Source organism: Macaca fascicularis, chromosome X, assembly GCF_037993035.2.
Source record: "Macaca fascicularis isolate 582-1 chromosome X, T2T-MFA8v1.1".
NCBI classification, from domain to species: Eukaryota; Metazoa; Chordata; class Mammalia; order Primates; family Cercopithecidae; genus Macaca; species Macaca fascicularis.
The window spans coordinates 148770782-148789260 of record NC_088395.1 but is presented as its reverse complement, the minus strand read 5'-3'; the positions used below and the strand labels follow the sequence as shown (position 1 = coordinate 148789260).

The window sequence follows — 18479 nt, the reverse complement described above, 5'->3', positions numbered from 1 at the left end:
ATGTTTTTCCATTTGTTTGTGTCCTCTCTTATTTCCTTGAACAGTGGTTTGTAGTTCTCCTTGAAGAGGTCCTTCACATCCCTTGTAAGTTGTATTCCTAGGTATTTTATCCTCTTTGTAGCAATTGTGAATGGGAGTTGACTCATGATTTGGCTCTCTGTTTGTCTGTAATTCATGTATAGGAATGCTTGTGAATTTTGCACATTGATTTTGTATCCTGAGACTTTGCAGAAGTTGCTTATCAGCTTAAGGAGATTTTGGGCTGAGATGATGGGGTTTTCAAAATATACAGTCATGTCATCTGCAAACAGAGACAATTTGAATTCCTCTCTTCCTATTTGAATACTGTTTATTTCTTTCTCTTGTCTGATTGCCCTGGCTAGAACGTCCAATACTATGTTGAATAGGAGTGGAGAGAGAGGGCATCCTTGTCTTGTGCTGGTTTTCAAAGGGAATGCTTCCAGCCTTTGCCCATTCAGTATGATATTGGCTGTGGGTTTTGTCATAAATAACTCTTATTATTTTGAGATATGTTCCATCAATACCTAGTTTTTTGAGAGTTTTTAGCATGAAGGGGTGTTGAATTTCATGGAAGGACTTTTCTGCATCTATTGAGACAATCATGTGGTTTTTGTCATTGGTTCTGTTTGTGTGATGGATTATATTTATTGATTTGCATATGTTGAACCAGACTTCCCATTCCAGGGATGAAGGTGACTTGGTGTTGCTGGATTTCATTTGCTAGAATTTTATTGAGAATTTTTGCATTGATGTTCATCAGGGATATTGTCCTGAAATTTTCTTTTTGTTGTGTCTCTGCCAGATTTTGGTATCAGGATGTTGCTGGCCTCATAAAATGAGTTAGGGAAGAGTCTCTCTTTAGCTATTGTTTGGAATAGTGTAAGAAGGAATGGTACCAGCTCCACTTTGTACCTGTGGTAGAAATCAGCTGTGAATCCATCTGGTCCTAGGCTTTTTTTGATTGGTAGGCTATTAATTACTGCCTCAATTTCAGAACTTGTTAGTGGTCTAGTCAAGGATTCCACATCTTCCTGGTTTAGTATTGGGTGGGCATATGTGTCCAGGAATTTATCAATTATTTTTCTAGATTTTCTAGTTTATTTACTGAGAGGTATTTATATTATTCTCTGATGGTAGTTTGTACTTCTGTGGGATGAGGTGTGATCTCCCCTTTATCATTTTTTAGTGTGTTTATTTGATTCTTTTCTCTTTTCTTCTTTATCAGTGTAGCTAGTGGTCTATTTTGTTAATCTTTTCAAAAAACCAGCTCCTGGATTCATTGATTTTTTGAAGGGTTTTTTGTATCTCTATCTCATTCAGTTCTGCTCTGATCTTAGTTATTTCTTGTCTTCTGCTAGCTTTTGAATTTGTTTGCTGTTGCTTCTCTAGTTCTTTTAATTGTAATGTTAGGGTGTTGATTTTAGATCTTTCCTGCTTTCTCCTGTGGGCCTTTAGTGCTATAAGTTTCCCTCTAAACACTGCTCTAGCTGTGTCCCAGAGATTCTGGTACATTGTGTCTTTGTTCTCATTGGTTTCTAAGAACTTATTTATGTCTGCCTTCATTTTGTTATGTACCCAGTAGTCATTCAAGAGCAGGTTGTTCAGTTTCCATGTAGTTGTGTGGTTTCGAGTGAGTTTCTTAATCCTGAGTTCTAATTTGTTTGCACTGTGGTCTGAGAGAGTGTTTGTTATGATTTTCATTCTTTTGCATTTGCTGAGGTGTGTTTTACTTCCAATTATGTGGTCAATTATAGAATAAGTGTGATGTGGTGCTGAGAAGAATGTATATTCTGTTGATTTGGGGTGGAGAGTTCTGTAGATATCTATTAGGTCTGCTGGGTCCAAAGCTGAGTTCAAGTCCTGAAAATTCTTGTTATTTTTCTGTCTCATTCATATGTCTAATATTGACAGTGGGGTGTTAATGTTTCCCACTATTATTGTGGGAGTCTAAGTCTTTTGAAGATCTCTAAGAACTTGCTTTATGAATCTGGGTGCTCCTGTATCAGGTGCATATATATTTAGGATAGTTAGCTCTTCTTGTTGCGTTGATGTTTTTACCATTATGTAATGCGCTTCTTTGTCTTTTTTGATCTTCGTTGGCTTAAAATCTGTTTATCAGAGACTAGGATTATAGGATTACAACCTCTGCTTTTTTTTTTTTTTTTTTTTTTTTTGCTTCCACTTGCTTGGTATATATTCCTCCATCCCTTTATTTTGAGCCTATGTGTGTCTTTTCACGTGAGATGGGTCTCCTGAATACAGCACACCAAGGGGTCTTGACTCTATCCAATTTGCCAGTCTGTGTCTTTAATTGGGGCATTTAGCCCGTTTACATTTAAGTTTAATATTGGTATGTGTGAATTTGATCTTGTCATTATGATGCTAGCTAGTTATTTTGCCTATTAGTTTAGCATCTATTTTCATCAAGGATATTGGTCACTAGTTTTCTTCTTTCATTATGTTCTTTTGATTTTGGTATTAGGGTGATGCTGGCTTCATAGAATGAATTAGGTTGGGTTCCTTCATTCTCTATCTTGTGGTATAATGTAAAATGGATTGGTACCAATCCTTCTTTGAAGGTCTTGCAGAATTCAGCTGTGAATCCATCTGGTCCTGAACTTTTTGTTTATTGGTAATTTTCAAATTACCATTTCAATCTCACTGCTTGTTACTGGTCTTTTTAGGGTATCCAATTCTTTCTGATTTAAGCTAGGAGGGTTATATTTTTCCAGAAATTTATCCATCTCTTCTAGGTTTTCTAGTTTATATGTGTGAAGGTGTTCATAGTAGCCTTGAATGATCTTTTGTATTTCAGTGGTGTCAGTTGTAATATCTACTGTTTTGTTTCTTAGTGAGGTTATTTGGATTTTCTCTCTTCTTTTCTTGGTTAATCTTGCTAATGGTCTATCAGTATTATTTATCTTTTCAAATAACCAGCTTTTTGCTTCATTTATCTTTTTTTAAAAAATTTCATTTACTTCTGCTCTGATCTTGGTTATTTCCTTTCTTCTGCTGGGTTTAGATTTTATTCTTGTTTCTCTAGTTCCTTGAGATGTGACCTTAGAATGTCACTTTGTGCTCTTTTAGTCTTTTTGATGTAGATGTTTATGGCTATGAACTTTTCTCTTAGCACCACCTTTCCTGTATTCCAGATGTTTTGGTAAGTTGTATCATTATTTTCGTTCAGTTTGAATAATTTTTTAATTTCCATCCTGATTTCTTTTTTGACCCAATGCTCATTCAGGAGCAGGTTATTTAATTTCCATGTATTTGCATGGTTTTGAAGGTTCCTTTTGGAGGTGATTTCCAGTTTCATTACACTGTGGTCTGAGAGAGTGCTTGATATAGTTTCAATTTTCTGAAATTTATTGAGGCTGATTTTATGGCCTATCATATGGTCTATCTTGAAGAAAGTTCCATGTGCTGTCGAATAGAATGTGTATTCTGCATTTGTTGCATGAAATCTTCTGTACATATCTGTTAAGTCCATTTGTTCTAAGTTATAGTTTAAATCCATTGTTTCTTTGTTGACTTTCTGTCTCAATTACCTGTCTAGTACTGTCAGTGGAGTATTGAAGTCCCCCACTATTATTATGTTGCTATCTATCTCATTTCTTAGGTCTATTAGTAAATTGTTTTATAAATTTGAGAGCTCCAGTGTCATATATATATATATGTTTAGGATTGTGACATTTTCCTGTTGGACAAGGCTTTTTACCATTATATAATGTCCCTCCCTGTCTCTTTTAACTGCTGTTGCTTTAAAGTTTGTTTGGTCTGATATAAGAATAGGTACCCCTGCTCACTTTTGGTGTCCATTTTCAATAAATGCCTCTTTGCACACCTTTACTAAGTTTATGTGAGTCCTTATGTGTTAGGTGAGTCTCCTGAAGGCAGCAGATAGTTGGTGAGTTCTTTCTTATGGATTCTGCACTTCTGTATCTTTTAAGTGGAGCATTTAGTCTATTTACATTCAATATTAGTATTGAAATGTGAGGTACTGTTGCATCCATCATGCTCTTTGTTGCCTGTGTACTTTGGATTTTTTGTTTTTTGTTTCTATGCTTTAACTTGTATTTTTTAATAGGTACTGTGTGATTTATGCTTTAAGGAGGTTCTCTTTTGATGTGTTTCCAGAATTTGTTTCAAGATTTAGAGTCCTTTTAGCAGTTCTTGTAGTGGTGGCTTGGTAGTGGCAAATTCTCTTAGCATTTTATTTATTTATTTATTTTTTGTCTGCAAGATTGTATCTTTCCTTCATGTATGATGCTTAGTTTCACTAGATACAAAATTATTGTCTGAAAATTGTTTTGTTTGAGGAGGCTGAAGATAGGGCCCCCATCCCTTCTAGCTTGTAGGGTTTCTCCTGGTGCTTCTGTCTCACAGCTCTTAAGACTCTTTCCTTCATCTGAACGTTGGATAACCTGATGACAATGTGCCTAGGCAATGATCTTTTTGCAATGAATTTCCCAAGTGTTCTTTGAGCGTCTTGTATTTGGATATCTAGGTCTCTAGCAAGGCCAGGAAAGTTTTCCTTGATTATTCCCCCAAATATATTTTCTAAGCTTGTAGAGTTTTCTTTTTCTTCAGGAACACCAATTATTCTTAGGTTGAGTCATTTAACTTCAAGACTTCTTGAAGACTTTGTTCTTATTTTCTTATTCTTTTTTCTTTGTCTTTGTTGGATTGGGTTAATTCAAAGACTTTGTCTTTGAGCTCTGAATTTCTTTCTTCTACTTGTTCAATTCTATTGCTGAGACTTTCCAGAGTATTTTGCATTTCTATAAGTGTGTCCAATGTTTCCTGAATTTTTTATTGTTTCTTCTTTAAGCTGTCTCTTTCCTTGAATATTTCTCCCTTCGCTTCTTGTATCATTTTTTGAATTTCCTTGTATTGGACTTTGCCTTTCTCTGGTGCCTCCCTGATTAGCTTAATAACTAACCTCCTGAAATCTTTTTCAGGTAAATCGGGGATTTCTTTTTGGTTTGGATCCATTGCTGGTGAACTAGCTTGATTTTGTGGGGGTGTTGAAGAGCCTTGTTTTGTCATATTACCAGGGTTCGTTTTCTGGTTCCTTCTCATTTGGGCAGCTCTGTCAGAGGGAAGTTCTAGGGCTGAAGGCTGTTGTTCAGATTCTTTTCTCCCATTGTGTGTTCCCTTGATGTAGTACTCTCCCCTTTTTCCTATGGATGTGGCTTCCTGTGAGCTGAACTGCAGTGATTGTTGTCTGTCTTCTGGGTTTAGCTACCCAGCAAGTCTACCTGGCTCTGGGTTGGTACTGGGGGTTGTCTGCACAGAGTCCTGTGATGTAAAACATCTACGGGTCTCTCAGTCGTAGATGCCAGCGCCTGTTCTGGTGGAGGTGGCAGGAAGCATGCAATGGACTCTGTCAGTGTTCTTAGCTTTAGTGGTTTAATGCTGTATCTTTGTGCTGGTTGGCCTCCTGCTGGGAGGTGGCACTTTCCAGGAAGCATCAGCTGTGTAGCATGGAGAGGGACCGGTGGTGGGCGGAGCCCTAGAACTCCCAAGATTATATGGCCTTTGTGTTCTGCTACCAGGGTGGCTAGGGAAGGACCATCTGGTGGGGGCAAGGTTACGTGTGTCTGAGCTCAGACTCTCCTTGGACAGGTCTCGCTGCGGCAGCTGTGGGGGATGGGGGTGAGATTCGCAGGTCACTGGAGTTGTGTACCTGGGAGGATTATGGCTGCCTCTGCTGAGTCATGCAGGTTTTCAGGGAAGTTGGGGAAAGCTGGCAGTCACAGGCCTCACCCAGCTCCTGCACAAACTGAAGGGCTAGTCTCACTCCCACCATGCTCCCCTCACAGCCCCAAGTCTGTTTCCCCGTGGTGGGTGAGCTGGGCTTGAAAACTTGCCCCAGGCTACCCACCTCCCAACTGTGAAAGAAAAGGGCTTGGTTCTTCCCCTGCCTGTGGAGCCTGCACACCAGATTTGCACCCTCCCCTGAGCTCTGGCCAGAAGGCTTCTTGCTCTGTTTAAATGGTTACAAAGTTCAGCTGGAGATTTCCTTCTCCCTATGGAGTTTTACCCCCTGCTCCTCTGGCCGCCCTCCTGATGGATCCTTGTGTGCCAGGCAGGAATGACCTGCCAGGGGACCCAGCAAGCTCCCAAGGCCTTTCTGCTGCTTCCTCCTCTACCCCTGTGTTTCACTCAGCTCTCTAAATTGACTCAGCTCCAGGTAAGGTCGGAAACGTTTCCTGCAAACAAACTTTCAGATTCTCCAGTGGCGGGGGGTATGTTCTGGGGAGGAGGCTCTCTCTTTCCCACTTCTGCAGTTGGGACACTCACAATATTTGAGGTGTCTCCCAGGTCCTGCAGGAGCAGTCTGCTCCCTTCAGAGGTGTCTCATGCGTCCGTGTGAAGAGAGTCCACCAACAGGCTTTGTGTGAGCAACAAGGCTCACCTGGGTGCAGGCGGGCTCAGTCCGAAAAGAGAGTCTGCAAAAGGTGGTGGGATTATCATTAGTTCTTATACGTTTTGGGATAGGTGGTGGAGTTAGGAGCAATGTTTTGCGGGCAGGGGGTGGATCTCACAAAGTACATTCTCAAGGGTGGGAAGAATTACAAAGAACCTTCTTATGGGTGGGGGAGATGACAAAGTACTTTGATCAGTTAGGGTGGGGCAGAAACAAATCACAGTGGTGGAATGTCATCAGTTAAGGCTATTTTCACTTCTTTTGTGGATCTTCAGTTGCTTCAGGCCATCTGGATGTATACGTGCAGGTCACAGGGCATATGATGGCTTAACTTGGGCTCAGAGGCCTGACAAGAGGGTCCGTGGGTCCTCTCAGGATTTCTGGTTTGTTTGTGGACTCGATCTGAAGCTAAAATTCATGATGCAAGCCTCCGCATGCTTCTCTGTCCGGAGCTGCAATCTAGTCTTGCCTCCCAGCCGCCATGATGATGTTATTGAATATTTTCTAATAGAAATTTGATTAATGCTGAACTAAAAGAAAAACATACACTTTTTAAAAATTTGGTAATAAAAGTGTGAATTATCTTTACCCCTATATTTATCTATTGCAATAATTAGCATAATAAATAATTAAATAATGTGCTGTTAGAAACACAATTTTTAAAATTAAAATTAAAATACCAAGATATTACTCATCTTCGTATAAATACAATGAATAATTAGCCAAATGTTTTCCCATGTAGTATTATTTTAATTTCATAGAAGAAACAATAATCAAAATTTCATCAACAGTGTGTCAGCATTCCAATCAATTAAAATTTGTTGTTTTATTTTGTTTTCTAATTGTACTCATAATTGAGCTTGCTCTCTATTGATCCCTCAAGATCCTGGACTCCTTTCACCACTCTGACCGGCCCTTCACTAAAGATAATAGATACTGACCAGAGAAAATGACTACACTTGACTTCCAAGCATAATGCCCTTAGTAAATAGGAAGGCACATGGAGATAACAGTTTATATAAGAATTTGCATAAAAAGGCTGTATTGGTTAGTATAACAATGAATTCTGTATTATAACTTCAATTTGAATTTATTGTCTTCTTTGCTGTTCTATAACCCATCAAAACTCATCTCACATTGCTTGTTTTTTTTTTTTTTTTTAATTATACTTTAAGTTCTAGGGTACATGTGCATAACGTGCAGGTTTGTTATATATGTATACTTGTGCCATGTTGCTGTGCTGCACCCATCAACTCGTCAGCACCCATCAACTCGTCATTTACATCAGGTATAACTCCCAATGCATTCCCTCCCCCCTCCCCACTCCCCGTGATAGGCCCCGGTGTGTGATGTTCCCCTTCCCGAGTCCAAGTGATCTCATTGTTCAGTTCCCACCTATGAGTGAGAACATGTAGTGTTTGGTTTTCTGTTCTTGCGATAGTTTGCTGAGAATGATGGTTTCCAGCTGCATCCATGTCCCTACAAAGGACACAAACTCATCCTTTTTGATGGCTGCATAGTATTCCATGGTGTATATGTGCCACATTTTCTTAATCCAGTCTGTCACTGATGGACATCTGGGTTGATTCCAAGTCTTTGCTATTGTGAATAGTGCTGCAATAAACATACATGTGCATATGTCTTTATAGCATGATTTATAATCCTTTGGGTATATACCCAGTAATGGGATGGCTGGGTCATATGGTGCATCTAGTTCTAGATCCTTGAGGAATCGCCATACTGTTTTCCATAATGGTTGAACTAGTTTACAGTCCCACCAACAGTGTAAAAGTGTTCCTATTTCTCCATATCCTCTCCAGCACCTGTTGTTTCCTGACTTTTTAATGATTGCCATTCTAACTGGTGTGAGATGGTATCTCATTGTGGTTTTGATTTGCATTTCTCTGATGGCCAGTGATGATGAGCATTTTTTCATGTGTCTGTTGGCTGTATGAATGTCTTCTTTTGAGAAATGTCTGTTCATATCCTTTGCCCACTTTTTGATGGGGTTGTTTTTTTCTTGTAAATTTGTTTGAGCTCTTTGTAGGTTCTGGATATTAGCCCTTTGTCAGATGAGTAGATTGCAAAAATTTTCTCCCATTCTGTAGGTTGCCTGTTCACTCTGATGGTAGTTTCTTTTGCTGTGCAGAAGGGATGGGGATCTTACAATGTTGCCCAGGATGGTCTCAAACACCTGGGTTCAAGAAAGCCTCCCACCTACAGCCTTGCAAAATGCTAGGATTACAGGAGTGAGCCACCACACCCAGCTGCCTGATTATTTTATCAAGTGAGCTTTAGTATAATTAGTTAATGTGCTCGGGCAGAAAACTAAGAACAGGCAAAACCGGAGGCAGAGGTATAACCATCATTCAATTTCACAAGTTTTCTATGAGTTCCTAAGTGTTAGGCACTACACGATTGTAGTAAAGAAAGATAAAGTTAAATTTTCAGTCAAGGTCACATTGTGAAGGCCTTCAATGTCAGGATGAAGTGACTGTGATTATACTTTGGGAAGTACTGAAGAGTCACTAATGATTTTTCGACAGATTAATGCTATTATGCCTGTTTACAGGAAATAAACTAGTAAGTTATAGAAGTCATATATGTTCGTATTGCTAGTGGAGGTATGTCAATGATTCTACATATAATCCAGTAAAATTAATATTTAATATTAACTATGTTTAAAAATATAATAAAACAGACACAGTTTTAATATATTTTATGCTACATATGAACACAGTAGGGACCATTGAATGGTTAGCTTGTACTTCTAGGTTAACTAATTTTATTTCATTTTTAATTGGTAAGTAATTCACATAATATACAGTTTCATCATTTAAAGCATTAAGTGTACTGTTCAATTATTTTTGTATATTGTAATTTTTGTACAACCATCACCACTAATTCCAGCACATTTTTATTACCCCAGAAAGAAACCCTGTACTTGCCCAATCTCATGGCTATCGCTAATTAATTGACTTCCTACCTTTATGAATTTGCCTATTCCGGCCATTTTAAATAAGTGGAAAGACAAAATAAATGGCCTACTAAATCTAGCTTCTGTTACTTTGCATAGTATTTTCAAGGTTCACTAGTGTGGTAGCATATTTCAGTACTTTATTCTTTTTTATGCCTGAATAATTTCCATCGTATAATAGATGACTATTTGTTTATCCATTCATGACTTGGATACAGTTTCTGTAGATTATGTATAGTGCTACTATGAACATTTCTGTACAAGTTTTTATGTGAACACTTGTTTTCAATTCTCTGGGGTATATGCTTAGGAGTATAATTTATGATTCTTATGATAACTCTAGCTAAACATTTTGAGAAATTGCCAAACTATTTTCCACAGAACCTGTACCATTTTCTTTCCTATGTATGAGAGTTCTTATTTCTCCACATCCTCACCAACACTTGTGCTTTTTCATTATTGTTATTTATTTTTAAACATAGCCAGCCTAATGGGAGTGAGGTGGTATCTTATTGCCATTGTGATTTGCATTTCCCTAATTATAATAATATTGAGTATCTTTTAATGTGCTTATTAGCCATTTGTGTATCTTATTTAGTGAAATATCTATTCTCATTTAAAATTTTTTTTTCTTTTTATTGCTGATTTGCGAGAATTATTTTATATTCTAGAAAATAAACTCTTAGCAGATATAAATTGAATACATTTTCCACCCTTCTGTGGGTTGTCTTTTCACTTTTCTAATTTTCTTTAAAGCACGTAAGTTTTTAATTTTGATGAAATCAAATATCAGTTTGTTTCTTGTGCTGTTGATGCCACATCTAATAAACCACTGCCTAATTCATGGTCAAAATGATTTATGCTTATGTTTAATTCTAAAAGTTTCATAGTTTTAGCTCTTACATTTTTGTCTTTGATCCACTTTGAGATAATTTTTAAATATGGTATAAAGGAGAAGTTCAAAATAATTATTTTGGATGCAGATATCCATTTATTTCTGTGTCGTGTGTTGAAAAAACATTTCCTTCGCTATTGAAGTGTCTAAGAATCTGTAAAAATCAGGTGTAAAAAGTGAGGGTTTATGTTTGGATTCAAATTTCTACTCAATCGACCCAAATATCCAAACTGATGCCAATACCACACTGTTTTGATTTACTACAGCTGGATTGTAAATTTTGAAATAGAAAAGTATGAGTTTTTCAACTTTGTTCTTCAAGCTTCTTTTGGCTACATGAGATCCTTTGAATCTTCACATGCATTTTAATTTAATTCAGTTTGTTTATTTCTGAAAATAGTTCAAAGTTTTATTTTTATTTTTTAAAAATTTTTTATCATTAAAAAATATTAAATACATGAAAGTAGATAGATTACTATAATGAACTCCCATGTACTCATCACTCAGCTTGCATAATGGCTAACTGAAGGGCTGTCATTTTCTCCCTATATTGCCATGTTGTTTTGAAGCAAGTCCCAGGCATTATAGCATTTAGTACATCACTACTTCAGATCTATCAGGACATTTTTACATGTTAATGTTAAAAAATCAGATACATAATTCTAATCATTGTATATAGTATTATTTTTCATCACAGTATCCTGACATCATATTTTCTAACATGTAACAATTGATTATAAAATCTCATCAGTGAGTTTCATAATATTTGTAGACATGTCTGTAAGCTAAAGGGCGATTTGGTGGACTACAGAAATAGTTCACAGATTTAGCTGAGTTTCTTGGGGGAACTATTTTTCTTTTGAAACTTTTTATACTTGATTCAAATTTAGAATGATAATTTGCGTGCCAGATCTATGAAGTATTAATTATACTCATTATTGGATATATGCATGTGTTGTATACAGTTCTTTATTTTTAAAAAACTTTTGTGGGTACATAGTAGATGTATATATTTATGAGGTGAATGAGATATTTTGATACAGGCATGCAATGTGTACCAATCACATCATATAAAATGGGGTATTCATCCCCTCAAGCATTTATCATTTGTGATAGTAACAATCCAATGATACTCTTTTAGTTATTTTAAAATGTACAATTAGAGCAGTTAGAATTTCAATAGTGATTGCATTGAATCTGTAGATACCTTTTGGGAGCATTGCCGTTCAACAATACTGAGTCTTTGGATTACACACATGGAGTATCTTTTCATATATTTGGGCCCTTAATTATTTTGAGAATGTTTTCTTGTTTTCAACATGAAGATCTTTACTTAGGTCATTTATTTCTCCCTCTCTCTCTCTCTGATTAGTTACAAGTGCTTTGTAATTTTTAAAAATTTCAATAGCTTTAGGGGTACAAGTGTTTTTTGGTCACATAGTTGAGTCGTGTAGTGGTGAAGTATGGACTTTTATTGCACCCATCACCTGAATAGTGTACATCATATTTTTATATCTTTTTCTTATGTTATTGTCATTGGACTTGTTTTCCTAATTTCATTTGAGAATTGTTCGTAGCTAGTGTCTAGATAAACAACTCATTTTTGTGTGTTGATCTTGTGCTCCACAACAATCCTGAACTTTCAAAAACAGTTTGAATTTTATTTAGCTTTTAGATTGGCATTTTACCTCTACTATGCAATATTTTAGTAGTAGCTCCAGATGTTATAATGTGCATCATACATTTTTCAAAATTAAACTTAAAGTTATATAACTTCACATAAAATGCTAAAACCTCACAGATATAAAGGTCCTATTATCACCCTATATGCCCCTTATGCTACACTTATTGTGTTAATTATATCTACTTATATTATAAGCCCACATGGTAGCATTACAGATTTTTTTCTTAAAAAGTCACATACATTATAAAGAGAATAATAAGAGGTAAAATATGTAAATAAAATTATCTGTTATATATTACCTAGATATTTGTCACCTCTGATGATCCTCTTTATTTTTGAAAACATAAACTTCTATCTGGTATCATAGCCTCTAGCCTGAAGAACTGCCTTTAGCATTTCTTGTGTAGCAGGTCTACTGAGAACAGATCCTCTCAGTTGTTTGTTTGCTTACTATGCCATTTTTGTTGGAGATTTTTTATTGTTCTTGTTAATGTGATCATCCCTATGTTTCATCATTATTGCTGAAGGATATTTTAACTGGACACAGAATTCTGAGGTAACAGTTTTACTTTTTTTCTAATACTTAAAAAAATGATGCCCATTTCTCTAGCCTCCACAGTTTCTGATGTCAGCCATTTTTTGAAATATTGTTCCTTGTATTAAATATATTTTTATCTTCTTATTTTTAATGTCTTTGGTTTTTCATATGTGTAGGTATGAACTTTTTTTTTTTTTTTTTTTGAGACGGAGTCTTGCATTGTCACCCAGGCTGGAGTGCAGTGGCATGATCTCCGCTCACTGCAACCTCTGACTCCCAGCTTCAAGCAATTCTCCTGCATCAGCCTCCTAAGTAGCTAGGATTACAGGTGCGCACCACCACACCCAGCTAGCTTTTTGTATTTTTAGTAGAGACGGGGTTTCACTATGTTGGTCAGGCTGGTCTCAAACTCCTGACCTTGTGATCCTCCCGCCTTGGACTCCCAAAGTGCTGGGATTACAGGCGTGAGCCACCACGCCCGGCCAGGTATGAACATTTTTGTGTTTTGTAGCTTTGGGTTTATTTTAGCATCTTGAATCTGTAAATTTGTGGCTTACATGAAGAAATCTTTTTCATTCTTCAAACATTTTTCTACACTTAGTCTATCTTATCTGAGACTGCAATTATACTTATTATAGACTCTCTAATATTGTCTAGTAGATCCCTGAGACACATTTTATTTTTAAAATCTATTTTTTTGTCTGTTATTCAGATTGTACAATTTGTTTATGTTGATCTATGTTTAAATTCACTATCTCTTTCCACTATATTTTCTATGAAGCCCATCCGGTTAATACATTTGCTTTTATTTTTTAAATGTTTTATTTGGTTCCTTACAATTATTCTTATTTAATGGGTGATATTTTATACATTTTAATTACTTGTGATCATTTTTTTCTCAAATGTATTTCCTTTAAATTGACATATGAATTATATGTATTGTGTACAACATGATGTTTTGAAGTAAATATATGTATGTATATACACACACATTGTGAAATAGTTAAATATAGCTAATTAACAAATGCACTACCTCACAAAATTATAATTTTGTGGTGGAAACATTTAACATTCACTCTCAGCATTTTTCAAGGACAGAATAGATCATCATTTACTATATGCTGTACTATAGATCTCATGAACTTATTCCTGCTATCTAGGTATAAATATGTTTTATTTGACCAATATCTTCTCCAGCCTCTCCTTCCGGCAACCACCCCAGCCTCTGGTAACCACCATTCTTCTCTTTACTTCTATGAGATCAGCTCCCTCGTTGTTCTTCATTCTTATAACCATATGTAGCTATCTGAACATTTGAAGAAGTATGCACTTCTTTCAGTCTTCACAGACTGGCTTTGAGAACATCCTTCAACAATCTTTCAAGGGACCTCTGTGGTTACTGCAGTTTGGAATCACTGAAGCTAGTGTGGTGCCAGGCTTGAATCCCATAGCCACTGAAGGTGCTGAAGAACAAAGGCATGTCTGAAGCCTATAGTCGCTGAGTCCTGCCTGTCACTGAGGTTTTTCATGAACCCAAGGCCACTGTAGCTGCCTAATGGTAAAGCTGACTGCCCCAGAAAAGTTTTGTGTTTGTTTGTCAGATGTCTGAAAACAATGTTAGTCTAGGAACATCTTAGCAAATGAATACATTGAGAGTTCCTGAATCACCATCCTAACTCGGTATCCAAATATATGGGATGGTCAGCTCTATTTATCAACAAGAAAACCTTTTCCATACTTGCATGTAGTGCAAAAACGGTGGACATATTAAAAACCATTGAACTGTATACTTTAAATGGGTAACTTGTATGGCATACGAATTACATTTTCATAAAACTGCTGTCAAGAATGTGGCTGTAGTACTCTGGGGTTCTGTTTCCACACCGGGCTCCAGGTTCTACTCTGATGTTGTCCTAAAAGTTGTAATGTTTGCCAAATTTTTGATGGGTTAAAGAAAAAGTAAACACATATGCACAAACACTTTTTGTAATTATTGAAAAATTTCAAATTTGACTAGTATTTACAAAATACTTACAAAAATTATTTACCAAAAGTGTATATGGATGTGTTTTACATGATATCACATATGATGTTGCTTTTAAATGCTTATTTTATTAACTCTATATATAAAGACTATTTTTTGAATAGCTGTGATTCTTTTGAATTTCTATTTAGTTTTTGGATATCTAAATCTCTTTTCTTCTTTAGGATTAATATACTTCCCTTTTAGGTTATGTTATTACCCTTCTCTCCAACTTAAAAATTAAAGAAAATAAGAATAAAACAAGAATACCCTGTAAACGTTATGTTGTAATTTGAGTACAAGTAGGAGGACAGATGGGCAAATGATGGGTACTATGAAATGAACCTGAGCTATAAATGCGGCTTTGTTTGCAATGACAAATAGCTCCCTAATGCAACTAATTTAAATATGAAGGCCAGGTTATTGCAATAAGGTAAAAACTATTTAAAATCATTTTAAGGAAAATAGAATCTCTCCTTGGGTAAATGCAGGCTATATTCTTAGACTTTGAAGATCAGGCTTAGTGGTTAATATTATTTAGTGGTGATCAAAGTGATCATCACTTTAGTGGTCTCTCTCTCTCACTCTCCCTTGCTCTCTTTCTTTCTCTCTCTCGCTGTGTGTGTGCATGTGTGTGGATGTCTGGTAATTCTGAGCAGTGTTGGCATTCTTACTTTTGTTTACATAGCATTGTCAGTCCTCCACCTACTCCTTTACTCATGCCCCACGTATCTTTCAAAATCATAACAGTTTTGCTTTCTTTTTCTTTTAATTACGTATTTTGTTAGCTCTCTCTTTAGTCCTTCAGGGTTAAAGCAGTAAGTGCCGTATAAATATCTATTAAACTGAAAGATCTCTATTTTTTTAAAGTCACCGGGATTTACATAGAGCACTAGAGAAAATCTTTCCTGGCATAGACAGGTGATTAATAATAATCATGTCTGATTTCCATGAAATTCCCACTGCTATCTCTCAGTCAATAATTTATTTTTCAAAAGGTATCTTGTGTTTAAGTGATTTTTGTATTAGTAGACTTTATTTTCCAGAGCAGTGTTAAGTTTACAGAAAAATTGAAAGAGGTATTTAAGTAGTTTCTGTATTTCTCTTTTTCACTACAGAATTCCCCCTTTTATTAACATCTTATGTTAGGCTAAAACATTTACTACAATTGATGAACCGATATTAATACCTTATTTTTAATTCAAGTCCATAGTTGGCATTAATGTTCATTGAGTTGTGCAGTCCTATGAGTGTTGCCAAATGTATTATGCCTTGTATGCATCATTATGGGATCATTCAGAATAGTTTCACCACCTTAAAATTGTCATGTGCTCCACCTATTTATCCCTTGTCCCCTCCCCATGAACCCTTAGCATCCAATAATCTTTTTATCATTACTATGGTTTTACGTTGCCCAGTATGTAACACAGTTGGAATCTTAAAGTATGTATCCTTTTAAGACTGGTTTCTTTTATTTAGCAATATGCATTTAAGGTTCATTATGTCTCTATGTGCCTTAATAGCTCATATTTTTAGTGCTCAGCAATATTCAGTTATACGGATGTACTATACACCAGTTCTCTTATCTACAGCTTTGCTTTCCATGGTTTTAGTTGCCTTTGCTCAACCGTGGACTAAAAATATTGAGTTGCATGTCATTTTGAGTAGCGTGATGAAATCTCATGGTCATCCTTTTTTCCAGGGTAGCCACACTATATATACACTATACACCCTTCAGTCACTTAGTAGCTATCTTGGTTATCAGTTTGATATATCACGAGAAAAATAAGGGCAATTACACTACAATAAGATATTCTGAGAGAGAGAAATGGAGAAAGAACACATTCACATAATCTTTATTACAGTATATTGTTATAATTGTTCTATTTTAATTTATTTTTATTATAGATTCACAGGGTACATGTGCAGATTTCTTACATGAATATTTTACACAATGAGGAGGTTTGGGCTTCCAGTGTACCCATCACCCAAATAGTTAACATTGTATCCAATAGGTAATTTTTCAACCCTCACCCCCACCTTACCTCCCCACTTTTGGAGTGTCTAGTGTCTATTATTTCCATTTTTACGTCCATGTGTACTCAATGTTTAGCTCCCACTTATAAAAGAAAACATGCAGTATTTGATTTTCTGTCTCTGAGTTATTTCACGTAGGATAATGGCCTCCAGCTGCATCCACGTTTCTGCAAAAGACATGGTTTCATTCTCTTTTATGGCTGAATAGTTTTCCATGGTGAGTACATACAACATTTTCTTTATTCAACCATCCATTGATGGGTGCTTAGTTTGATTCCATGACTTTGCTATTGTGAATAGTTCGGCAGTGAACATATGAGTGTGTGTGTGTCCTTTTGGTAGAATGACTTATTTTCCTTTGGGGAATGTATTAGTCTGTTCTCACACTGCTAATAAAGACATACCCAAGACTGCGCAATTTATTTAAAAAAAGAAAAAGAGGATTAATGGACTCGACTCACAGTTCCACTTGGATGGGGAGGCCTCACAGTCATAGTTGAAGGTGAATGAGCAGCAAAGCTGCATCTCACATGGCGGCAGGCAAGAGAGCTTGTGTAGGGGAACTCCCCTTTATAAAACCATCAGATCTCGTGAGACTTATTCACTGTCACAAGAACAGCACAAGAAAGACCTGCCCCCATTATTCAATTGCCTCCCACTGGGTCCCTTTCATGACACATGGGAATTATGGGAGCTATAATTCAAGATGAGATTTGGGTGGGGACACAGCCAGACCAAAATATCAGGTAGCTACTCAGTCTGACAGTTAAATGATCAGGTCAAAGATAGTTGTATTTCTAGTTATTTGAGAAATCTCGACACTATTTTTTATAGATGTATTAATTTACATAATCAAAAACTGTGTAAGAATTCCCTTTTCTCTATATTCTCGCCAACAATTATTTTTTGACTGTTTAATAATAGTCATTCTGGTTGGTTTTAGGTGGTATCTCATTGAAGTTTTACATTTCTCTGATGATTTGTGATGTTAAGCAATATTTCATATTTTTGTTGACTACTTGTATATCTTATTTTGAGAAAAGGTTGTTCATGTCTTTTGCCCAATTTTTAATGTGGTTATTTATTACTTGCTTATCTGTTTGAATTTCTTATAGATTCTAGATATTTATCTTTTGTCAGATGCATAGTTTGCAAATATTTTTACTCATTCTGTAGATTGCTTACTCTGTTTATTATTTTTTTTTTTGCTGTGCAGAAGCTTTTTAGTTTAATCAAGCCTCATTTGTCTGTTTTTGTTTCTGTTGCATTTGCTTTTGAGGTCTTAGTCATAAACTACTTGCCTAGGCTAATGTCCAGAAGTGTTTTTTCTAGATTTTCTTCTAGAATTTGTATAGTTTCAAGTCTTATATTTAAGTCTTTAATCCATCTTGAGTTAATTTTTGTACATGGTGAGAGATAGGGGTCTAAGTTCATTCTTCTGCATATAGCTATTCAGTTTTACCAACACCATTTATTGAATAGGGTATCCTTTCTCCATTATTTATTTTGATCAACTTTGCTGAAGATCCGTTGGTTGTAGGTATATGTCTTTATTTCTGAATTCTCTATTCTGCTGCATTGATCTACATATTGTTAATCTCTTATTGTGCCTAATTTATAAATTAACTTTATGATATGTATGTTTGTGTGTTAGGCTGTTCTTGCATTACAATAAAGGAATACTTGACTGGAAAATTTATAAGGAGAAGAGGTTTAACTGGCTTATAGTACTGTAGGGTGTACAGGAAGCATGGTGCTGGCATCTGCTTCTGGTGAGGGCCTCAGAAAGCTTATAATCATGGTGAAAGATGGAGTGGGAACAGGCATGTCAAATGGTGAGAGCAGGAGCAAAAGAGCAAAGGTGTGGGGGA

General features: G+C 36.1%; 1 long non-coding RNA gene across 1 annotated transcript in view; it reads right to left on the bottom strand.

Annotated features, from left to right (window-relative positions):
* Positions 1-16488: 16488 nt before the first annotated feature.
* LOC135969229 (uncharacterized) overlaps positions 16489-18479 on the bottom strand; it is a 74357-nt gene continuing 72366 nt past the window's right edge. The window contains exon 3 of the long non-coding RNA XR_010584374.1: positions 16489-16775. This is a non-coding gene — a long non-coding RNA (uncharacterized lncRNA). The remainder of the gene's footprint in view (positions 16776-18479) is intronic.